General features: G+C 40.0%; 1 protein-coding gene across 25 annotated transcripts in view; it reads left to right on the top strand.

Annotated features, from left to right (window-relative positions):
• LOC138705089 (gamma-taxilin-like) overlaps positions 1-26911 on the top strand; it is a 299903-nt gene that overhangs the window by 61852 nt on the left and 211140 nt on the right. The window lies entirely within an intron of this gene.

Here is a 26911-nt window from a genome sequence, read left to right as displayed (position 1 = left end):
TTTCACATCCGGTTCATTGTTTCCTGCATTTTGTCTGAAATCTGGATCGACCTCCAGATGATTTCTATGCTTGTTCTTCAAATAACAAAAAAGTTAAAAATATTGTTCACAAAAATATGTGGACAGAAGAGAACTAAATGTCACACATTTTCACCTAAGTTCGTAATGTAATAATATCTTAACCATAAGTTTTAAGGATTTCGTGCAGAAAGGAATCTTGAAGATAGTCACAATTCTTCGTCAGTGGAGTCCAGAAATGTATCCTGTTTGGAATACAGTTGGACTTCGTTATAGCATTCATCAAGGGGAATAAAGAACTGATGTCGCAATAAATGAGTACCGCTATGAGAAAAAATATATAAGTACAGGAAATAAAATTCGAAGAAGAAATATATTCACAATATTACGCATTTTGTGCATCACTGTAATTTAATTTGTAATTTTATACAGGCCTATAATACTGCAACTTTAAAAAACTTTACACCATTCTTGTTTATTTTATTATAATTTTGAAAAATAAAAATACTGTACTGAATTGTAGAAAATAGTGAAATAACCGAATAAAATACCACAATGTGATGTAATTAAAATTCATACAGTACTCACAATTGAAGACCTCCCTGGAATAAAGATGTAACCAAGAAAACTGTAATTCATATTTTAGTAGAAAGGAAAATAATTTCAAGGGCATATTTCATTACGTCTATATCTACTAATACAACCATTTGACTAATCAAGGACAAAGTTTATTCAGCCATTGAACACGCTAATTTGTTATAAGTAAATTTTCCACCTACATCACTTATTTCAAGAATCTGATGTTGCATCCATTTTCCAAGGAGGTCTTCAACTACAGAGTCTGCCAAAAAAAATGTATACACTCTTTAAGGAATGAAAACTATTTATTATGTGTTTGTTTTACATTTAAATACTGATCACACAGTAGTACTGTCTTCAGGTAAGCACATGGTTAGTTACTTTAGATGTTCAAAATGTTCGCTGTTGGTGGCTAGACACATAACACAATGATGAGCGGTCGCCACAGCTATGTTGGTCAATGTTTGAATGGAGATCGCTGCACATGCCGCTGTAATCTCCTGGCGAAGGACCTCCAGTTTGTGTGGCTTACACCGATAGACTTGATCTTTTACAGTTCCCCACAAATAAAAATCCATAGGGGTTAGATCTGGCGACCATGGAGGGAACTCAATGGGCCCTCTTAGTCCAATCCAATGTCCCTGCAGATTGTCATCCAGGCAAGCTACTACGGCTAGATGTAGTGTGATGGCACCCCATCCTATTGGTAGAAGACCTCATCATCAGCTCCATAAAGTGCACATACACCTGGTAAAATTGATGTGCATAATATTTCGAGGTACACTTCTCCAGTGACGGTACCATCAAAGGAAAAGGGTCCTAATAAGCCCCTAGATCAGCGTTTCTCAAACTTTTCTTTCTATGGAACCCTTTTAAAGCTAAAATAGAACTGTGGAACCCAGGGGAATATTAGTGATATATATATATATAATTACCAAATGTATTTTTACCTCTAACATTACACATTTTTATTGATGTCACATATTATACATATTTAAAAATTATAAATAGGCCTAATATTGTTGAACTATATTTGCTCTTATTACAAAGATTAGTAATCCTGGCTTAGTTTTACCACTAACATTAAACATGTTTTTTGTCAGTAAATATATAACAAGTATAAAAGAAATTAAGTCCACTTGCATTGTTAACACTGTTTTGAAATTCACACTAAAATTCAGGTACTTAATTTTTTTTTTTTCAGAAAAAACACCTATTTTAAATAGATCAGAGGGACGAGTGTTTTTGTTGTTGACGCCTGCATATTTATTTAATACCAGGTTTAATGTTGGAAAGCTAAAGTCTCATGTCTGGTTCTGCATCTAGTTTGTTTCGGTATTTAGTTTTGATAGACGTATACACTGAAAACTCAGTTTCACATAGGTAAGTACTTACAATAGGAAGTAGAATTATGATAGCTTTCTTTGATAAAACTGGTACTCTCTTCTCAGGCTGTGCCAAAAATCCACCATAGGGAGATTCTTAAACCGAGGTTGCAGGGATGAATCAGACGTCACTTCCAGTAATGCTTCATATCCTTCAGAAGCGAGGGAAGAAGGTTTTTTCAATGATATCAAATGGATTTTTGACTCACAAGTTTTGAGAATTGTTTTCACTTTCCTGTTCTGGAAAATACTGCTCTACAGTGTGGCGCATATTCTCCAAATGCTTTACAAATTTTTCATTGATTTCATCAAGTTCTCGGAGAGTTTCTTCGTTCTCCTCACGGAAATCTTTCAAAGCAGGGAAGCTCTCAAATTCATGGCCGGCTAGAGTTCTCATCCAGAGCTGCAATTTTTTCGTGAAAAACCTGATTTTATTTTCTACATTGAATATATTAGCACAAAAAACGATCGTCCAACTTGAAATGGTGATCAATGAAGAAAGCCATCACCTCAGCCTTAAGTTCGAAGAGACTACTTAAAGTTTTTCCACGAGAAACTTATCTCACTTCTGTATAGAGAAGCAGAGATTTATGAAGGCTTCCCATGTGGTCACAAATTATTTTGAAGAGTCTTGAATTTATTTTTCTGGACTTGATAAAATTAACGATTTTTATTGCTTCATTAAGAACATTTTTGAGGGACAGTGAAATTTTTGATATGGCCAAAGCTTAACGGTGCAAAATACAAGGACTGATTTGCAATTTTTTGCAACTGACTTTTTGCACAATACTGCACCAACTGTTTTCCCAACCATTGCCTTTGCTCCATCCATGCAGACATGAACACAATTGTCCCAGGGTATATGATTTTCTTCAAAGTACTCACTAACAAGTCTGAAAATTTTAGATCCTGTTGCATTAGCTGGCAGTGGTTTACGTATTAGCATATCTTCAATAGCACCTTCATAATGTTAACGGACAAACACTAGTACAACTGCCAGATCTGCTACATCACTTGACTCGTCTATCTCTAGTGCAAATTGACATGATCTTAGCCGACGGTTTAATTCTTCCTTGACTTAAGCTGCCATATCTTGAATGCGAGCCATTGTGTCATTTGAAAGCGGCATGGAAGATAATTGTATAGCCTCCTTCTCATCGAGCATGCACTTAACCATGTCATTTGCGCGGGGTTTTATTAATTTTTCGGCTATTTTGTGGGACTCACCTGCCTGAGCCACTCTGTAGCTTACAATGAAAGATGCCTCTGTTGCTTTTTCATTTGTACTATAAGATGACTGAGCTAAGAACTTTTGTGAATTTAGTAACTCACGTTTTCTATCAAAGTAATCAATATTCTTGCCATGAAACTGAGTATGGTTTGTTTCAAAATGGCGACGTAATTTTGAAGGTGCCATCGAATTATTAGGTAAAATTCTGCCACATATTACACACTGAGGGCAATTTTTAGCATCCATGAAGTCCAAGGCTAAGTAACTCTCATTATGTTTACGTTTTTTAATTACAGGTTCATGTTATGTTTTTGATATTGGTTCCTTCACATTTTCAGGTGACGAGAAGCTACTTTGTAAACCTGGTGTTTCCATTTGGCCTTCATCAGACCCACATACTTGTTTAGGGATAGTTGAAGTTATAGTGGCACACTTGGATGTTGATTGTTTTAATGATCCTGTTTTAAGCCACCGATCCATGATTCAGTGTCACTCTGTATTAAAAAAAAGTAGAGTTAGGATTGGTATCACTCTGTATTAAAAATACGATGACGTAGCGCGCAATAATCGGTCTTACAAAATTCTGAAGAAGGGATGACAAAACTCGCACTATTTTTCTTTAAAACACTGGCCTTTTCCGAATATTATTAAATAAACGTTGAGACACAAAATTAACACATAACTCACCTTGAACTTCAAAATAATGTTCTTTCATCTCCAAAAGAAATTTCCTGTGCTTTCTTGAAGGAACGTCAAAACAACTCTGCGAAATATTCTTCACAGAACTTTCAATTAATTTCGTATACAATTTACACCTGTGCATTATTGTTGAAAAATGTGTTAGCTGCAAACACTTAAGTCATTTCAAGCGCATCTATTATTATTATTATTATTATTATTATTATTATTATTATTATTATTATTATTATTATTATTATTTCAACAATGTGCATTAATGATTAGATTGCCGTAAACGGTACCCATTGTTGTCTGATTATTGTCAATAGAATGGCTGAATAAACAGTTATAGTTCTGTTCTTATTCTTTTTCATGTTTTTATAACATTTTATTTTAGAGATTAAAAAGTAAATAATTTCAGATAAAGGATTGTGCGGAACCCCTAAGAGTTGCTTACGGAACCCCGGGGTTCCAGGGAACACACTTTGAGAAACGCTGCCCTAGATGATAGTCCACACCACACATGAACCCCTGGTAGATAGATTGCCTTATTCACACGAACATGCGGATTTTCCAGTGTCCAGTAGACGCAGTTATGCCAATTCACTGTTCCATTAAGTTTAAACTGGGCTTCATCAGACAACACTACCTTAGTCACAAATTGTTCGTCTTCAGTTACCATTCGCAAAATTGCATTCGATGATCAGGATCATCGTCATGAATTGCGTGCAATAATCGTGATATGTAAACTTTCCATTTAAGAGCTTCCAGAATTCGTCGTACACTTGTACTGCGAATCCCCACTTCACGTGCACATTGTGTAACAGACTTCTGTGGAGAAGTAACAAACCTTTCCAACACGAGAGCCGACAAAGCTGTACTTGTAGCTGTACGCGGTCTTCCCGATCTTCCTTTGTGAATATCAGAAATTGTTCCATGCACCTCAAACTTGTCAATAATGCGTTTAATTGTTAGGCGGGTTGGGGGTTCTGTTTTGTACTCCCGCCTCCACTGATGCTGCACTTCAACGGCATTATCAAACCTCATAAACCACTTCAGAATACATTTTCACTACTCGAATGTCAAGCATGCTCCAACCATTTTGTTTTCTCACTATCGTGATGAAAGTACCGACATCTGTTGAGCGAAAGACCATACTACAACATACTCGTAATTCAAATCAATTGACAATATCAGTATCCCGATATAGTCTGACAAAGAGTGTATACTTTTTTTTTTATTGACTCTATATTAAGAATATTCTTTTTTCAAAATATTGCATTTGCAAATAATTCTCAATTCTTAAAAACGAAAACAAATCCATCAGCTTTAATTTACCACTCTCGAATTGTTTTATAATATTCACTTTATTTTCCACACTCGAAACTTTTGAATATATAAAGTTAGTCTGAACTGAATGTCTGGATTACAGTACAGTACACAACTTAGCCTGATTATTATTGGTAAACGGTTGTTTGCATGAGAGAAGAAAGAATTTGATCTATCCCAAACTACGCCCTTTTTTCTTAGAATTCCAGTTCTTTGTCACTAATGACATTACCAGCTATCTGCAAATTCTACTCACTGACTGTCTGCGTTTACTGTACATAGAATTTTTAAAGAACTTACAATGTTGCTATATGTCTTGGGTTTTTGCCATCTTGAAGAATTGCTTTACATCAACCATCACAACACAGTTTGTTCTTTGATTGCTGGTCCACTACTTCGTAATTCCAATTATGAATTCTTCAAAGAAGTTGGCTGTCTTTCAAGTGATGATTTCTCATCTTGAACAGATATCATTTTACTAGGTCATCAGTAAGATTTGGGCTTAATTCTTGACTGCACAGAACACTTCGAACTGAAAGAATAGCAGCCTAGCAAAGTCTGTTGTGAGAAGCAACAAGTTTGTGAGCCTTGCAGTCAACATTTGGGCACCCAGTACAACATTACCACTTGGAAGGTTATTGTCCTTATGTCTCGAGCAAGAGGATGTGTTTCTAGAAAAATTCTTGACAGTCACTCATCCATACTGATATAGAGGCTGCTGTAATCTGCTTTATTGTAATAGTGAAACTGTAGCATGTTAAAAGTGGCTGGTGTTGTAGCTCAGTGGTAGTAACTGCATATCAGAGGTCCCTGTGCAAACCTGGTTGCATCCTAATGTTTTTAATTACATCTAATTCTTAATCGTTTCATGCACTTATCAATGAAACAGTTGTTCAAGCAATTTATTTAATTTACATCTCACTTGATGATATGTGTCAGAGGAAGAACAATTGTTTGTTAAATTAATTACAAACTGCCCCCCATTGAGGGTAGCCCTTAAGGACTCAGTATATCCTCAAAAAAATAAATATACATATGTAAACATAGATAATTGAATTAAAAAAAAAAACAAAGAAAAGGGCATGAAAAATTACAATTGTTATTAATGTGGCACCATGTGATTAATCAGGATTTGATAGGATTTTTTAACACAGTTATCACAATGTCAACCCTCAGAGGTGTTAGCAGAGCAAATTTCCATCGAAATTCTTCGAAAAAAGCTGGTATAGTCCCTCGAGCACCTATGAGCAAGCCGACTACCTCAACTTGAATTAAGGCATATTTCATCTTGAAATAGTTGACTGTAGCCTCATAGATCGACTTCTTCTCATGGTGGACATCGGCTGACTGACTGACATCCTACTTTAAAAGATATCGTGGGGTCCACAATGATGCCCTGTTTACAGTCAGCATTGTACACTAAAATATCGACTCGTCTCATTGACCCATTTTCAGCTAGACAGGAGATTTCTTCTTCTACTATCCAGCCTTTATTTCTTAATGCGGCAGCAATTTTGGACCTTATAAGTTGATGTCTAGATTTCCTCACAGAATCCCAAGATGTGTGCTAAAGTTTCAATCTCCAGTCAGCCATGCCTGCACCGGGTACCGTCAGGAGATCTGGAACAGAACAAACAGCTGCTAAATTTGCTGTCATTTTCAGGCTAGATATCCATTCTCTAGTCGAAAGCCCTTTCTTGTTAGCAATCCTACTGTTGGCAGTTGTTACTTCGCTGTACATCTCAATACCTTTTCTTCATCCTGAAAGAGTCTTCTATGATTCATATTCACGACCTCTCAATCTTCTCGAAAATTTCGAATTGTAGCTTTAGTAAAGTCTTCGGGTAAAGAAAGGCAGAGGGAATCACATGACAATTTGAGTTTAACATCTAATTGTCTCATCATGTTAACATGCGGATTATCTACTCTGATTAATGATAGACAGATATTACAATGTTGAAGAAAAGCTTCCCACGAAGCACGTATTAACTGAAGTCCTTTGAGCTTTTTACTAGCGTACAGCATGCTATTTGGAATATTGGTTGGGAGGAAAAGCATTTCTTTAACAGAGCTTCGAAGGATCTTATCAACATATTCCAAAAAACTTAGATATAAAATTTATGTAAAGGAACCATTTGCAGGGGATTTAAGAGCTTGAGCCAGATATAATGATTAACAATATTAAGTTTTTGATCAATCCGTAACATAGGTGTCAATACTAAATGTTCAAGATCCTGACGAAGGGAAACTATCAATTCTTCGGAATTAAACTTCAATTCATCATTGAAAGTTATTCCTAAATATTTTATTGTGTCTTCTGGTCCAATGGCCTTTATATACGAGTCATGATGAAGAAACAAGTCTTTTTCAACTAGCTTTCCTTATGAATATTAATTAACGTCGATTTCTGAACATAGAGCTGTAGGCCAATATTTTGAAGTAAAGATGCAACCATCATAATGAGCGCTTATGCTGCGTTCATGGATTTACCAATGACATCTAGATCATCTGCAAAGGCTCATACAGTAAGACTGCCTAAATCTGAATTAATTTGGAAACCATATTGGTCAATGATATGTTTTTCTGTCAGTACTTTAATAATGAAATCAGTGGATAAACTAAAAAGGAGAGGAGACAATGGAGATCCTTGAAAAACCCCTCTTTTGAGTTTGATACAATCAGACTTTGAACCTGAAGGATGGATGGTAGTGAAGTTTCCTTTGGTTAAAGTTTTTATTAATTCGCAAAGGTGAGTCAGTAAAGGCTGCATGTAAAGTGTTTGTTCTAGATGTTCAAAACCCACGTTATCAAAAGCCTGAGTTATATCCAACATGACGATAAGATCTTTCTTATCTTGCTTAGTTTGTCGTAAACAACTGTCAACTAACGAAATATAGATGTAAGTACCTGGTTGACTGATGAAACCCCTTTGGTTCTCATTCAAAAGGACGAATTCTCTCATTTTTACATCATTAACTCTCTGAATTAATCATCCAACAACAGAACATAGAGAAATCGGCCTCCAGTTGGAAGGATTGCATCGCTCTTCTTTCCCCTTATAGATTAAAATAGTTCTAGCATCTCTCATTCCTTCAGCCACGAATTTCATAATTTTCGAAATTGTACTAATTACTGAAGCACAATCTATTAACTTCAAAGTCTGAATTATAACGGCAGAATGTTTAGGACCTGAAAGTTTATTTCCTATTTCTTGGAGCACCATTATAAACTTGTTATATAATAAATTAAAATCTTCCAGACAGGGTGGTTTATCCAGTAGTTCTGCAAATTTTGAGTCAAAATGCCGAACCTGATTTTGCAATTTTTGTAAGTGCACTGAATTATCATCTGGAGAAGATTCCTTATGATTACTGTTTTCATGGCCAATTTCATTAATAATCTGAGAATTTCTAACATGGCGCTGAACAACTCTCTCTATGCTTATCAGGATGAGATTTAGTGATATGTGTACTCACCTAAACAACATTTTTTGCAGTATGGGCATAGTGTTGAAGTAATTTCAGCAGCATCCCCAGATTTATTACGTAAACTACTAAATTCAGTGTCTTGATCAGTTCCATTCTCTGATTAATCCATTCACTTGATACATAATTTGTTTAACAAATTCTGAAAAATAATTCACTATAAAGTTTGTAGGAAGAGTAAAATATGTCACAAAATTATATGTAGCAACCACAGTAAACAACTGAGCTTGATAAGAACTAGTATTCCTATTGTAAATTCAGCAGCAAAGATGTTAAATTTCCTTACACCAATATTACCACAAATAGATAAGCATTAGATCTAACTCTTGAATTAAATATAAAAATATATTACATCCGGGAATATTAATTATACTACATAAATAATATGCTTATAAATGCATTCCATCAAACTAATGTCAAGGCCTCCTGAAGTCTGGTTAGTGTAATATATAGCTAGTCGGCAATGTATGCAATGGAGGAGGAAAGGAACTGGCCACCCTACCCCATTATCTCCATTATATAAGTGGTGCAATGTTGGTATTACTTGTAAGGTTCAGACCTGTCTCCAGACAGTTGACTAAGCAACATACTGATATATGTTTCTTAACCAAAAACAGTCATTTTTGAAGGTAGGCTTGGCATTGTTTGATCTATTTTATTGATTGGTTATGATTGCTTCTGTGTGATATCTAGCAGGAAAAAATAGACAACCGGCACACACAGTTGAGACACAGTCTAGTATATACTGTCACGAAGCTTGAGTTATGAGGGTGCTAGGAACAATAGACTGTGTCGGTATTATTTCACATTATTTATTATTTATTTATTATTATTTATTTATTTATTCTGGTGTAGTTAAGGCCATCAGGCCTTCTCTTCCACAACACGAGGAATACAAATACAATAATAGAAATAAACAGAGGAAAAAAGTACACTATTTACAAAATAAAGCTACACAAAAAGTAAAGAGAGAGAGAAAAAAAACACTATAAACAAAGTAAAGCCATACAAAATATACACAGGTTGCAGTCACACAAACTTTAAATGAGTGATTAAGTATCATAATTAATTGTATCCTAACTAATTAAGTAACATGAACAAGAAACTTACAATTTTAATCTAGATTAAAAAAGAAAAAGAAAGAAAAAAAAAACACAAATCAATACTTCTAGCAATACCTAAAAACATTAACTAAGACAAAATTTTCCAAATTAATTTTGAATTGTGATAAAGTCCGGCAGTCCCTGACGTCATTAGGTAACGAATTCCAGAGGCGAGGTATTTCTACTGTATAGGAAGATGAGTATAAAGACATTCTATGATGAGGGATAGAAAGAAGTGCTTGATGTCGGTTTCGAAGAGTTGTAAGAAATTGAAAGCACGATAACAGATAATTCGGAGTAGAAGTATGCATGATTCTAAACAGAAGAGACAGTGAATGTATTGTTCTTCGTTCCTTCAGACGCACCCATGAAAGTAACTGGAGGGAAGGTGTTATATGGTCAAATTTACCAGTATTGCAGTTGAATCGTATGCACACATTATGAACACGTTGTAGTCTCTCAACTAAGAGTGAACTTACATTAGTTAGCAAGGAATCGCAATAATCAAAATGGGGCATTACAAGCATCTGAATAAGATTCTTTTTTTAGAGTAAGTGGTAGAAATTCTTTCATATGGAACAAGGAGTGAAGTTGAGAAAATATTTTTTTGCAAATGTGTGTTACTTGAGTGTTCCAGTTTAGATTGCTATCCATAAAAATGCCAAGATTTTTAACTGTTTCACTGTATTTAACAATAATCCCATTCAATATTATATGTGGTATAGTACTACTATCAAGAGTGCTTCGTAGACGATTATGTCCCATTACGATTGCTTGCGATTTCTCTGGATTTAACCTTAATCCAAATTTGTGTGCCCACAATGAAATCGAATTCAAGTCTTCGTTTATTTTGTTTACTGCATCATTAGTCTTGTCAGGGTGGAAATGCAAATAAATTTGCAAGTCGTCAGCATACATATGGTATCTGCAGTGTTTTTATCATATTAGTCACGTCATTAATATAGATCATGAAGAGTAAAGGTCCGAGAACTGAGCCTTGTTGAATTCCAGATTTCACGACACAGCATTTTGAAGAATAATCGCATGCAATGACACATTGTTGATGTTCGCGAAGGTAGGATTCAAACCAAGTAACAGAACTTTCAGAAAGATTCAGAAGTCTTAATTTACATAATAGAAGGTCCGTGTCATCTGTATCAAATGCCTTACTGAAGTCAAGTAATGTCAGTAATGTTAATTTACGTTCATCTGTTGGCTTCACGTATATCCTCATTCACTTTTAGTAGTGCTGTAGTCGTACTATGTCCATTTCTGAACCCGGATTGGTATTCATCCAGTAAGGCATGTTCGGTTAGATAGTTCATTAATTGTTTGTGAACAATACGTTCCAGAGCTTTTGATAGAGCAGATAGGATACTAATTGGACGGAAATCATTTGCACATAATGGGGTTTTAATTTTGGGGATCGGACGGATAAAGGCAGGTAGAAGGTAGTAGGTTCGGGTAGGTAGAAGTTATGAGTGAAGCATTAATGTCGGCAGTATTATGTCCAATATTTTCTTCAATAATATTATACTAATATTATCCACACCTTCAGCTTTAGAAGTAATACGTTTTATTGCTGCTCTTACTTCAGTTTCTGTGACATAAGTGAAGAAAAATATTTCTCTATTCGGAATTGGAGTCATTTGTAATTCGTTAACTGTCTGCTGTTTGTCGACCGTATCCAAGGTTATTGACTGTACCGTTGCAAAATGGTCATTTAGTTCGTCAAGAGAAACTGGCACACTGTCTACCTGAGTCCTGGGATTTCCTAAACCAATTGTCCATAAGTTTTTCCACAGTTTGGAAGGGTCAGCTCCCACCTTCAAGATGTTATGAAAATGTCTCAGTTTTGCATTTCTAATGGCTTGAGTAGTTCTGTTACGTAAGAGTTTATAATAATTATAAGAGATTTCTGTCTTGTCATGTTTAAACATTTTGTATGCAGCGTTTATGTCCATAATCATACTACGTATGTCAGCAGTCATCCATGGTGCTGGTGTCCATTTTACGCGTTTAGATTTGATAGGAGCATGCTTGTCATATAAATTTATAATGTACTCATTTAGTTTAACAACTTTCTCGTCAACAGTATGTAAGGTCCATATTGAGTCCCAGGGAATCTTTATTGTGTCGTCAAGTAGTTGGGTTTCATCAACACGTTTCAAGTCACGGTACCTTATGAGTTTAGGCATGGGCTTGGGACACTTCAAAGAATATACTAGATAAATAATATCATGGTACGAAATTCCCGAAGCCGCACATTGTCCATGTTTTTGTACTTTGTCTGCATTCTTCGTAATAATTAAGTCTAATAGGGATTCAGAAGATTGGGTATGGTGGGTGGGTTCAAGGGGAAGGACTGCTAGATCAAGAGCCTGGAACATGGTCAATAAATCTCTAGTGTAGTTCGAATCAGTGGCTAACAAATTTGTGTTAAGGTCACCCATTACTAAGACGTGTTCATAATCTGTGATGAATTCCATCATCAATCTCTCGATCTCTGCAATATCGTTAATCTTCGGGGGTTGGTATATTACACAAATAAGACATTGTCTGTAATGAGGCGATATTAGTGATCCTAGTGGTTAGTAACTATCTATGGATGCATATTTACTACGTATTGAGCTTCATGACTGTGTATACTAGACTGTGGTTGAGAGTTAAAAATGAATGTTAAAAGTACTCTTCGCACACTACTGTATAATGCAGTAATCATATAATACATTTGCTAGTGTTAAAAGATCTACTTTTAGGAGTTGCTGTTTAAAAGGTATTTTAAATTCAGTTGCACCTGCTTAATGCGTAACTCTGTTCTGCGTAATTCGGTTCCAGCAAAATTATGTTTAGAAAGTGTGTTAATTAAACCTTATTTATATATAATGCGTTTATACGTAGTTTTCTGTTATGTGTATTAAATTTCAGTGAAATAAAATTGAGTTTTGCGAAATTGTAATGAGCATAATATGCTGTTTTAAAAGAAACTCCTGGCGAATTTTCCTAATCTCAGTCGATGTAGATGCAAGTAGAGCAGGTGGCTTTCAGCACGGGAACAAAAGACAGAGAGGTGTGCTGACATTGTTGTTTTGAATATAAGAATTTCTTTTGTGGGAAAAATTGAGAAGTAAAAAGTACACAATAAAAATTGCCGGCATCTGATTTTTACTGTTGAACAGTGGTTCTGTCATTCATTTGCTTTCGAACAGCCATGGAGAACAGAAAAAGGAAAAATTATACACTAGATCAGAAATTAAAATGCATACAAAACGTGGGCGCTAATCCACAAAAAAAAAAGTGAAATTGCTTCAGACTTAGGGATTGCTTATACTACACTATGTACAGTCATCAGTAAAAGAAACGCTGTTCTGGATGAGTTTTTAAAATTGGGTGAAAAATCAACAAAATGCAGCCATCAGCAAGAAAGAAGATACGTAGATTTAGAAAAGAGACTTTTCACATAGTTCCAGCAAAAGTGGGCTGCAGCTTTACCATTCAGTGGCGACATGTTGAAAGCAAAGGAGATAGATTTAGCTAAAAGTATGATTATCGCTGCTGATTTGAAGGCTTCATCAGAATAGTTGCAAGGGTTTAAGGATCATTACAGAATCACAGGCAGAACAATTTTTGGCGAATCAAAAGCTGTGGACGATGTCACGGTGCAACACTGGAATGTTGGTTCTAAGCTATTATAAGCCTCAAAACATCTACAACTGTGACGAGGCCGGTCTATTCTACAATATCCTTCCTAGTAAAACATTAGCCGAAAAGGGTGACTCATGTCATGGAGGGAAGAAAAGTAAAATTCGCGTAACAGTTCTTGCCACCAATGTAGATGATTCTGAAACTTCCCCCACTTGTAATAGGAAAATCTAAGAATCCAAGGTGTTTTAAAAGTGTGGAAACAAAACCTACGGACTATGATTCCAATAGAAATTCTTGGATGACTGATTTTAATGGAACAGTGGTTAAAAAACTGGACATTAGAATGAAAAAGAAACAGTTCTTATGGATCAATGTGCAGCATATCCACCTCAAATAGTTTTGGAAAATGTTCGAGTGGAATGTTTCCCTCCTAACTGTACCAGTGTTCTACAGCCACTTGATTTGGGCATCATTACAAATTTGAAAGTGCATTATGGAAAAAATCTGGTTTACCATTTAATGACACTGATTGATGCAGGAAATGAAAATCCCTCCATTAACTTACTATAAGCCATAGAATTTATTTCGGCTGTCTGAAAACAGGTGCTATCCTCCATAATCAACAACAACTGTTTCTGTAAAGCTGGTGTCTTACTGGAAAATTCTGCCTCTGATGATGATGATGGTGATAATGACAAAGTTATGTCTGATAATGAGTTAGCTCTATCGGAAGGCGTGCAGAGATTTCGATACTTTTGTGCATTTTGATGATAATCTTGTGTGTGTGTGCGTGTGTGCGTGCGTGCGCGTGCGCGTGCGTGTGTGTGTGTGTGGGGGGGGGAACTACAGGATGAGATTATTGCTGATGTGTGATCCAAAAAGTGGATCGACTTCAAACGACAGTTACAATGATGGAGATGATGACTTGAATCTTGAAACACCTAAACTGAGTGAAGTCACAGTCTAGTATATACAGTCGCGAAGCTCAATACGTAGTAAATATGAAAACATTAGATAGTTGCTCACCACTAGGATCGCTAATATCGCCTCATTACAGGCAATGCAAAATAGTACCGTCACAGTCTATTGTTTTTAGCACCCTCAAAACTCAAGCTTCGTGACTGTATCTGGTAGACTATGGTGAAGTGTTAAGTACAATCCATGTGTGGTCATTACATTGCAAAAAATTGTAGTGAGAAAGCTCTGAATTCATTGATAAGTTTGCAAAATGTGGTGTATATGCTTAATGCAAGAAAAGTGAAACAAGCCAAAGTATCTGATTTCTTTGGAGCAGAACAAAGTTCAAAATAGTAATACTGTACACTATTTTCTCTTTTGATACAGTATCATTATTGTTTGTAAAGGTTTACACATGTAGGCCTATTGTATCATTTTTTTCAGTAAAAAAATCTAAATCTGATTTCTGAGTAATTCTGAGTTACAAGTAATCTTTTCTCTTCCCCTTGATATACGCACAATTCAGGTTCAACTCTAAATCTATTATTTGTGTATGTAATTAACCCTTTAACGCCGGGATAAAAAAGTTACCGAATGTTTTCACCATAAGAATTAAGTTTCTACCTATCTATCAATATTCACAAAATATTTCATTCATATGTTATGCCATTTGGTCACTAGGGGCTGCGTTCATATGATCACGCTAGGTGTTAATGTTAACAAATTTGTTATATTTGTCTCGGAGTTGACTTCCAGCAAAAATATTATTAGCAACATTTATAAATATAATATTTGCAACTGATACTGATTTCAGACTACAAAATACTTTATAAAAACACTCCTTTCGAAACAATTTTTTGTAATTACGAAATTTCTCGGATCAATTCTCAAGAAATAAAATAACACGTATTTGTCACATTTTGTTAGAAGTTATATTATACATAGTAAGCTTCTAGTGTTGCTACAGAACAAACAATATCAATAAAAAAATAGAGTATAAACGAGTTCAGAGGTTGAGACAAATTGAACCAGTGAGTGGAAAAAGGGAATAACTACATTTTTTTGCTAAATTGAACTGAAATAGCCATTTTGTTCCTCAATGATAGACCCATTGGATGTGCTGAAAAAGGGAATATTACTAGCATTCTTACCCAGGTAAAATCTCATGTCTGTTCTGTGTTGAGTGGAAGAAGGAAATAACTTCTGTAGTAATTCCCTTTTTCCACTCAAGATTGTGTCAGTGGCTGACTCAGCTGATCTATTTTCAGCTAATATTGAAGTTTTATAATAAACTAATAATAAGCTAAAGGAAGTAACTGATACATGTAAACAAAGGGAAAATATTGTTGGGTTATTATTCGACTTCATGCAGAACTTGTCACTTCCCTTTATTTCTGTACAGGAGATGTTTTATCTTCGCAAGCTTTGGATGTACGTATTCTGTATTCATAATCTTTCTAACATGTCTGTTTTCTACACATACCATGAAGGAAATGGGAATAAAGGTCCAGATGAAGTGTGCAGTTTTCTTTCCCACTATGTGTCACGTATTTGCCAGAATCTGTTATGGAACTGCATATATTAATTAGTGATGCGTGCGTTGGGCAGAACTGCAACCATACCCTAACAAAATTGCTCATGGGTTTCATAATAACAGAACGATTCAAAGACATCCACTAGCACTACCCAGTGAGAGGACATAGTTTTCTACCATGCGATCGGAACTTTGCATCTGTTAAACGTGTTGTAAGAAAACATGATTGCGTTTATACACCCTCCCAGTACAATTATATGATAACTTCTGCAAGGAAAAAAGAAATGCCATTTACAGTTCATGAAGTTTGCAACAAAGAAAGATTCAACATTAAAGAATTGTGGCCAAAATTCTTTAAAAAAGCACCAACACTATTAGAGATAAGAAAATAAACTTTATGATAAGTAAGTACACACAACTCAAGTATAGGTTACATCAGAAGGTAAAGGATATGTGACAGTGTCAGAATTCATTGAAGGCTTGTACCAGATGTATTCAGACTGATAAAAGTTGATGTAAATGATTTTTACCTTCCATCAGATAAAGCATATGATGGCTCAGTAGGTATCAACAAGAAAAAGGTTAACAATATTATGAAGATAATAAAACATATTCCAAAGGAATATAGAGAACTCTACAACACTATTTTGTCTTGGAAAACCAAGGATGGAAAAGAAGATGGCCACACAGATGATTGATAGAACTTATTATATTCTGTTAGTAAACTATACTATTGTAATATGCAATCTAGGTAGGTTATTGTAAAAATATTTGATGATGCTATGAACGTAAAAACATACAGAACTATTTTATCTTTTACATCCAAGAATGTAGAAGGAGAAGAAAATGGTCACACAGGTGATTGATGAAACTTTAGCTATTGTATTTTGTTAATAAAGTATACGATTGTAATCTACATAGTGAATCAAAAGTGTGAAACTATATAAATCTTCCATATTGTAAATTTATTTCAACTCAACAATAGGATTTTATTCTTCCAACAATAATTCCTTTCTACAATTCGCCTTAAGCGCTCTTGTCAACAATTGGATTTTCACTCAACACAGTATTCTTTATAGCACTCCACCGACGACAATGACAATTTACTTGGACTAGTACGAACAACAATGAACTGTTAATCTTAACTAATATTTACAAAGCCCTATTTACAAATCAGAACTATCAGTTCTCAGTTCACAGTTCTTCTAGCTCAGTCACTCGAGTTCACAGTATCTCGAACCACAGACCTTCAGAGACAGTTCACTGTACTCGAACTCGGGTCCCTCCAACTGCGGTCCACTGCACTCGAACTCAGGTCCCTCCAACTGCGGTCCACTGCACTCGAACTCAGGCCTTCGGATGCTGAAACTGTTGCGGACGCACACTCGAGCCGAACTCCGGTACACAAGGCTGGCTTGCTTGCTCTGTTCACTGGCTTACTGACTGAACTAATCATGAATGACTGAAAACTGCTCGAGTTCGCTGGCGTTTCTCCTTTTATAGCGAAATCATAGTTGCGAGAAATTTCTACAGGTGTGTAGAGAATTATCTGGATATCTCCACTTTGACGCACTTCTGGAAGAGTCGGGAAGGTCCGTTCCCCATTCACTGCGTATGCAGCAGTTGTGCGTGTACACTCTGTCTCCACTCTCTCGCCGCGTAGGCCCTTTCCCCACCGCGCGCCGCCCCTCAGTGCTCCGTGAAGCCCGCGCGGTCTGTTCTCTCGCGGGACGCTGGTCGTGAGTTCGAATCTCACGTCGCTGTCACAATATGCTTGATTTTCTATTACTATTGGTGTTACCAGTATTTGTAAGACCAAATACTCTGCCAGTGACACATTCGATTCTAGCCCTCAGCTATCTCAAAAGCCGCCATTTTGAATGCAACTTTGAAATCTTAATGGCAAAGGGGTCATGTAGGTTCTCAAAATCATGTGAAATTATCTGAGAAGAACATTTATATACATTTTTAAAGACGAAAAAAACTGGAGAGGTTAGGAAGCTAATAAAGTAAATGTATGATTATTGAGTGGAAAAAGGAAACAAGTTTTAAAATTTAAAACAATTGTATACAAATAATAACAAGGCATAGAGCAAAGTTTGGTAATAATATATATATTACAAACAATAGTGAATATTTTTACTGTTGACAACATTTAAATCAAACTTAACAGAAAAGCTGTAGAAAGTTTTTTTTTTTTTTGTTTCCTGAAAAGTTGGGTTCAAAGTAGTTATTCCCTTAGACCAGAGCCTGGAAGTGACCAAACCAGACCAGACTGGACACTGGACCACACCAGACTCTGGACTAGACCAGACCTCCCCCAGACTACACCAAACCCTAGAACCGACCAGACCAACCACTGGACCAGGCCAGACTCTGGACCAGACGAAACTTTGGACTAGACCAGACTTTGGACCAGACCAGACTTTGCACAAGACTGGAACATGGCCCAGACCTAACCGGACCAGACCAGACCCTGGACCAGACTAGATCAGACCGGACTTTGGACCATAACAGACCAGACCCGATTCGATCAAACAATGGTTTATACCATACTGGACCAGACCAGACTCTGGACCTGACCGGACTCTGGACTAGATCTGACTACACCAGACACTTGGAAGAGACGAGACAAGTCCCTTGACAAGACCACATCACGTCAGACTTTAGAATAGACCAAACCAGACCAGACTCAGGACGAGACCAGACCAGAGAAGACCCTGGACCAGACGAGACCAGACTGTTTTAGATCAAATTCTGGACCAGGCCATACCCTGAACCAAACCGAACCTGATCAGACTGGATTAGACAATGAACCGGACCAGAACATATCGAGAAGCAGACCAGACCTCACCAGACCCTCGACCTGACGAGACCAGAATGAGCCAGATTCTGGACCAGATTAGAGAAGACCCTGGAACTGGCCAGACCATACTCTGGACGAGACCAGACTGGAGCAGACCTGACCATACCCTGGATCAGACAAGACCTGCCCCAACCAGACTAGACCAGACCGGATCCTGGATCAGACCAGACCAGACCAGATCTGACCAGAACACACCCTGGACCAGAGCGGACTAGACAAGAACGTGGAAGAGACAGAACATGACCAGACCAGACTGGACCTTGGACCAGACGGGACAAGGCCACATCATGGACCAGACCGGACCGTGGACTAGACGAGACCAGGTCAGACCGGATCCTGAACGAGACCAGACTAGACTCTGGACCAGACCAGAATAGCCACTGGACAAGACCAGACTCGACCAGAGCAGACCCTGGAGCAGACCAGTTCAGACTCGGTACCAGACCACACCAGTCCAGAACCTGGATCAGACCAGCCGCGATCCTGGACCAAACCAGACCGGACCAGACCCTGAATCAGACCAGTCCAAACTCGGGAGTATACTAGACGTGTCCAGAGCCTGGACCCGACCAGACCCTGGAACCTGGACTAGACCAGACTGGACCAGACCCTGAACCAGACCAGTCCAAACTCGGGAGTATATTAGAACTGTCCAGAGCCTGGACCCGACCAGACCCTGGAACCTTGACCAGACCAAGCCTCTACAGTCTTGGCTGCGCAGAACGAAGAAACCGGGGCAAATTGAACGCTGCACCTGCCGCCATATTGTTGGAGAGGAGACGCGTAATAGTAGTACGTAAATCAAGCAATTTAACGATGTAATGATAAAAAAATGACAAATAATAGCCATTTTCTACGTTTAACGTAGAATTAGGACGAAGTATACATATTCAAAGTTTCATTGATGCGTCAGAGCATTAAAGGATAAAAATTACGTAAACAGCAAGTTATAGAAAACATACTCATACATTCATAAATAGGCCTACATAATCCAAATTATAGAATGTATAATTTTACGATTATCAGCATATTGTTAGGTTTCAGAGAATCAAATTTTATATTAACACAGCTTACATTACTTTCAGATCACAAGACATAAATAGATGCACCTTGATTACACAAGATCTTATTATAATCAAATTCTTATGTGAAATAAATATATAGACCAGACACTGAATCAGACCAGACCTCACCAGATCCTGGACCACACCATACCTGACCAGATCAGACTCTGAACCAGACCAGACCAGATTAGACCAGACTCTGGACCAGACAATACTAGACGACTCTGGACCAGGCCAGAACAGAACAGACCCTGGAAGAGACCAGAGCAAACCCTGGACCATACCATACGAGACCAGATTCTGGACCAGACCAGACCCTGAATCATACCAGACCAAGCCAGATCCTGGACCAGATTTGACCTGACCAGCAGCTGGACCAGACCAGATAAGACCAGTATCTCTTCTCCCACACCAGACCGCACGACTCTGAACCAGACCAGCCTAGACTCTGCACCAGACCAGACCAAACCAAACTCTGGACCAGACCAGACCAGACGAGAATCTGGTCCAGTCCAGACCAGAGCAGTCCAGATCCTGGACCAGACCAGAAGAGACTCTGGAACAGACCTGACCAGGCACTGGACAAGACCAGACTAGATCAAACCAGACCAGACCCTGGATCGGACCAAACTAGACAAGACTAGACCAGACCATACACTGAATCAGACCAGAGCCTGGACGACACCAGACCAGATCAGACTAGATTCTGGACCAGACCAGTTCATACCTGACCAGATTAGACACTGGATCAAACGAGACAAGGAAGATACCGGACAAGACCAGACACTGGACCAGACCAGACCAGTCCATACGCTAGACCAGACCCTGGACGAGACCAGACCAGTCCCTGGACCAGAGAAGACACTGGACCGAATAAGACCAAACTATACCCTGGTCCAGACCAGTCCGTGTACCACACCAGAGCAGACCAGACTCTGGACCAGACCGGACCAGACCTGACCCTGGACCAGACCAGACTCTGGACCGGACCAGATCAGACCCTGGACAAGACTGGATCGGACCAGATAGTTGACCAGGACGAAACCAGGACTAGACCGGACCAAGTTGGACCAGACTAGACCCTGGACCATATCACACCTCGACTAGGCTGGACCAGATAAGTACCTGGACCAGACGAGACCAGGCCATGGACCAGACCATACCACAGAGGACTAGACCCTGGATCAGACCACAACAGTCCCGGACAAGACCACACCAGGCTCTCGACCAGACCAGAACAGACAAGGCTCTGGACCAGACCAGATCAGGCCAAACCAGACTCTGGTCCACACAAGAGCAGACCCTGGACAAGACCAGACCAGACACTGGACCAAATCAGACCATATCCTGGACCAGATCACATCTGACCAGACCCTGGAACAGACCGAACCAGACCAGACCAGACGACCCTGCACCAGACCAGACTATACCAGACCATGCCTGTTCATGGAGCAGACCAGACTAGATTCTGACCAGACCAGAACATGAACCAGATGAGACCAGACCAGACCAGACCAGACCAACCCTGGACCAGACCGGCTCAGACCAGACCCTGGACAAGACTGGACCAGACCAGACCATGCACCAGACCGGACCAGATAGTTGACCAGACCGGACCAGATGGTTCACTATAGCGGATCCTGGACCTGACAAGACCAAGCTGGACCAGAGCTGACCCTGGACCAGATCACACCCTGGACGAGATCAGACCAGACTCTGGACCAGATCAGACCAGATCGTACCACACCAGACCCTGGACCAGACCAGATCCTGGGTCCACACCTGCGGAGTAATGGTTAGCGCGTCTGGCCGCGAATCCGAGTGCCCCGGGTTCGATTCCCGGTTGGGTAAGTTACCTGGTTGAGGTTTTTCCGGGGTTTTCCCTCAACTCAATATCAGCAATTGCTGGGTAACTTTTGGTGCTGGACCCCGGACTCATTTCACCGGCATTATCACCTTCATCACATTCAGGCACTAAATAACCTTAGATTTTGATAAATCGTAAAATTACCTACTAAAATAAAAAAAAACAGAAACTGGGCCACACCAGAGCAGACCCTGGACCAGACGAGATCAGGCCGGACCCTCAGACCCTGGACCAGACCAAACCCTGGAAGAGGCGAGACGAGAACCAGGACAAGACATCTCACCAGGCCCTGGAATAGGCCAGACCAGACCGCACGAGATCAGACCCAGGACGAGACAAGACCCTGGACCAGACGAGACCAAATCCTGGACCAGACCAGACCCTGTATCAGACCAAACCAGACTCTGGACACGACCAGAACAAACCATGAACCATGCCACATTCTGGACGAGACCAGATCAGACTTGACCAGACCCTGGGCTAGGTCAGGGGAGACTCTGGACCATGATAGACCAGACCGGACCCTGGACCATAACAGACCAGACTCTGGGTCAGACCAGACCGTACCAGACCTCACCCAGACCAGACTAGACAAGACTGGACCCTGGTCCAGACCAAACTGGATCCTGGTCCAGACCAGACTGGACACTGGTCCAGACCAGACCAGGCCTTGGACCAGACCAGACCAGACCCAGGATCAGACTAGAGCAAACCCTAGACCCGACCAGTCCAACCCCTGGACCAGACCAGAATCTGGACCAGACTAGATCCTGGACTAGACCAGTCATTGCACCAGACCACACCCTGGAGCAGACCAGACCAGACCCTGGGCCAGACGAGAGCAGATCCTGGACCGGACCAGACCAGACCAGAGCAGACCTTGGACCATAACATACCAAACGCTGGACCAAACCCGATCAGATCTAACCCTGGTCCATACCAGACCAGACTTTGGACCAGACCAGACCAGACTCTGGACCAAACCAGACTACACCAGACCCTTGGAGGAGACGAGACGAATCCCTTGACAAGACCACATCACGTCAGGCTCTAGAATAGACCAGACGAGTCCACACTCAGGACGAGACCAGATCAGGCAAGACCCTGGAACAGATGAGATCATACCAGATCCTTGACCAGACCGGATTACATCAAACTCTGGACCAGACCATACCCTGGCCCAGACCAGACAGGATCTGACCAGACCCTGGACCAGACAATACATTGCTCTAGAGTGGTCCAGACCAGATCGTGGACTAGAGTAGACCTGACATGACCAGGCCAAACAAGACTTTGGACCAGATGAGACCAGGTCATTCGAGACCCAGGACTAGATCAGACCAGGCCATACGAGATCCAGAACTAGATCAGACCAGGCCATACGAAACCCTGAAACAGACCAGACCTGACTAACCTCTGGACCAGACCAGACAAGACTGGAGCAGACCGGAACAGACCCTGGACCAGACCACAGCAAATTTGACTCTGGACCAGACCAGCCCAGAAGTTGGACCAGACCACACCAGACCAAACCCTGGACCAGACCACATCAAATTCTGGACCAGACAGGATTAGACCACACCACACTCTGGACCAGACTGGATATGATCAGATGCTGCACCAACCCGGGCCAGACCAGACCCCACAAGCCCAGATTGGACGAGACCAAACTTGCACCAGACTGGACTATACCAGACCCTGGACCAGACCAGATAAGACCAAACTAGACCGGACCAGACCAGATTCTGAAGCAGACCAGACCATACCAGACCCTAGATCAGACTGGACGATACCAGACTGGACCTGGGGCCTGTTTCACAATCCTTACAAATTACAAATTAACAATTTACAAATAACAAGTTAAAGATTAAAAATGCTTGTAAATTGTGTTTCACAATGCTATTTTATTAGTTTGTAAAGTCTGACGAACTTTACAAAATCAGCTAAAGAAATTTACAAATACGCATTATTGGTTACACAGCATCGCCAACGACAGTTTACAAAAATTGCTAAGGAGCAGAGCTAAAGTCGCTGTATTTTTACTACTATCGATACATATGTTTATATTTTGTACTAAAATAAATTATTCTAAGCTTGCTGATTCATATTTTACCAACAGAAATTATAAAGTATGTTAAAAAAATTAAAAGTATTTAAATTTTTATATATTGGCGACAATGGAATTTCATGTGATGTGATTGGTCGAGTATACCAATACGTCTATTACTTAAATGACCAAAGTTAGCACAAAATTCAGTCAAATAAGTAAGTAACAGATTTGGTCCACGTGCAAATATGCAATTGATAAAATAATTACGATGTCTAAACACAAAATCAGGTTAATATTTTGTGTTGATCCATCAGTATTTATTAATTTTGCAACCCTAACCTCACAAACATTAGTGATCCCATCAGCAGCATAAAAATTCTGTGCTATAGTAAATAACAGTTTGGTGATCAAAAACCTGCCCCGAATTTAACTCTTTTTACAACATCAACTACCCTGTGGGCACTTTTGCACACTGATATCTTAGAAATTCCGTGCTTATCTGCTAACCCACGGAACTGACAGCTAGTATGTATCCAATGCAAAACAATACAGTTCTCGCTTTGAGGTTAGGGCATCACTTTTCTCTTTTGTATGTTGGATATGATATCCCATATCTTGTAGGAGAGATTCCAGCGAAACAGGACTCGAAATGACTTCAGAATACCGCGTAAGTAGTGTCGCTATTGGATTATTGAATTATTAATTTTTAGTGCAGGGAACTTCTTTATTAAGTCCAGTATTTATTAAATACAGTCTCGTATATAAATACTTACGCGGTATTCTGAAGTATAGCACGGGACTCATTCGAAACCTTTCATTAAATTTATACAATGATACGAATGTGTTATTAATTCTTGCCCGGAGAATTTTACGTATACATCTTCGTTTGATTAGGCCTAAATTCAATATCTTCGTCTGAGTCATTGGAACTCCTTAATAACTTCTAAACTGCTTTAGTTTAATTCTTAATATTATCCAGTTACTCAAAAATTAATTTAATACGTATTTGTTTATTGTATTTATTCATAATTTGTTGCAATATCAAACTTTACACATCTCCGAGGTATTGTAGAAAATGTGCTAATTTTACAAGTAAAATTTACACGTTTGTAAAATTACTCTTCATTGTGAAACAGAACACTTGTAAAGTGAGCAAAATTTAATTTGTAAAGATTTGATTTTCTTTGTAAAGATCAACATTACAAACAAGGATTGTGAAACAAGTTTACAATTTACAAGCAAAGTTTACAATTTACAAAGATTGTAAACATTGTGAAACAGGCCCCTGATCAGACCAGACGTTGGACCAGAACAGACCAAATCAAACTGGATAAGACCAGACCAGACCAGACCCTAGACCAGATTAGACCAGACTATGGACGAAACAATACTAGACCCTAGACCAGACCGGACGAGGCCAGACTGGACCAGACCGGACGAGGCCAGACTCTGGACCAGACCGGACTAAACGAGATGCCTTACCAAAGCGGAGCAGACCAGGCCTTGCACCAAACAAGAGCAGACTAGACCAGACCGGACGAGACCAGACTGTACCAGACCCTGGACCAAACCGGACCGGACAAGACCAGACTCTGGATTAGTCCAGACCAGACCATACTATGAATCAGACCAGAACAGATCGAGGACCAGACCTCACCAGACCCGCGACCAGACGATACCAGAACAGGCCAGATCCTGGACCAGACCAGAGCAGACCCTGCAACAGACCAGACCAGAGTTTGGATAAGACTAGACCAGCCACGACCTGACTAGACCAGACCATACCAGACCAGACACAGACCAGACCCTGAACCAGACCAGACCAGACCTGGCCAGACGACGCCCTGGACCGGAGTGGACTAGACAAGACCCTGGAACAGACCGAACAAAACCAGACCCTGGACCAGACTAGACTGGACCCTGGACCAGGCGTGACCAGACCACACCATGGACCAGACGAGACCAGAACAGACCAGATCCTGAACGAGACCAGACTAGGCTCTGGACCAGACCAGACCAGACCCGACCAGACTAGACTCGACCAAAGCAGACTCTGGACCATATCCTGAAGCAGACCAGTTCAAACTCGGTACCAGACCACACTAGTCCAGGCCCTGCACCTGAGGAGACGAGATCCTGGACTAGACCAGACTAGATCCTGAATCACATCAGACCAAACGAGACGCTAGACTAGATCAGAACTGACCAGCTGCTGGTCCGGACCGGACCAGACCAGACCAGACGCTGGACCAGGCCAAACCAGATCCTCGACCAGACTAGACCAGGTTAGACCAGGCCCTTGTCCAGTCCAGACCAGATCCTGGCCCAGACCAGAACAGACTCTGGAACACACTTGACCAGACACTGGACGAGACCAGACTAGACTAGATCAAACTATACCAGACTCTGTATCTGACCAAACCAGACTTGACCCTGGAGGAGACCAGACCAGATAGTGGACGATACCAGGCCAGACACTAGACCAGACCTGATCAGTTACCGCACCAGACCTGGACGGGACCAGAACAGACCAGAGGAGACCTGACCACACCAGACCATACCAGACGAGACGAGACCAGACCAGACCCAGGACAAGACCAGACACTAGACCAGACCAGGCGAGGTACTTGACCAGAGACCCTTTACCAGGTCAAACAAGATTCAGGACCGAACCAGACCACACCAGATCAGACCAGTATCTGGCCCAGACCAGACTGACCCAGACCCTGTACAAGAGCAGACTATCGCTGGAGCAGAACATACGAAACCAAACTCTGGTCCAGACCAGACCTTGGTACAGTCCAGACCAGAGCAGTTCAGATCCTGGAACAGACCAGAAGAGACTCTGGAACAGACCTGACCAGGCACTGGACAAGACCAAATCAAACCAGACCAACCAGACCAGACTAGACTAGACCAGAGCAGACCAGACACTGAATCAGACCATACCAGATCCTGGACCAGACCAGACCAGACCAGACCAGAACAGATCAGACCAGATTCTGGACTAGACCGGACCATACTAGACCAGACTCGACACTGGAGCAAACGAGACCAGGACCATACCAGACCAGACCAGACCAGAGAAGACCCTGGACCGGACAAGACCAGAGTCCAGAC

Source organism: Periplaneta americana, chromosome 8 (assembly GCF_040183065.1).
Source record: "Periplaneta americana isolate PAMFEO1 chromosome 8, P.americana_PAMFEO1_priV1, whole genome shotgun sequence".
In the NCBI taxonomy this organism is placed as follows: Eukaryota; Metazoa; Arthropoda; class Insecta; order Blattodea; family Blattidae; genus Periplaneta; species Periplaneta americana.
The sequence above is the reverse complement of the archived record's forward strand: the minus strand, read 5'-3'. Positions and strand labels throughout refer to the sequence as shown.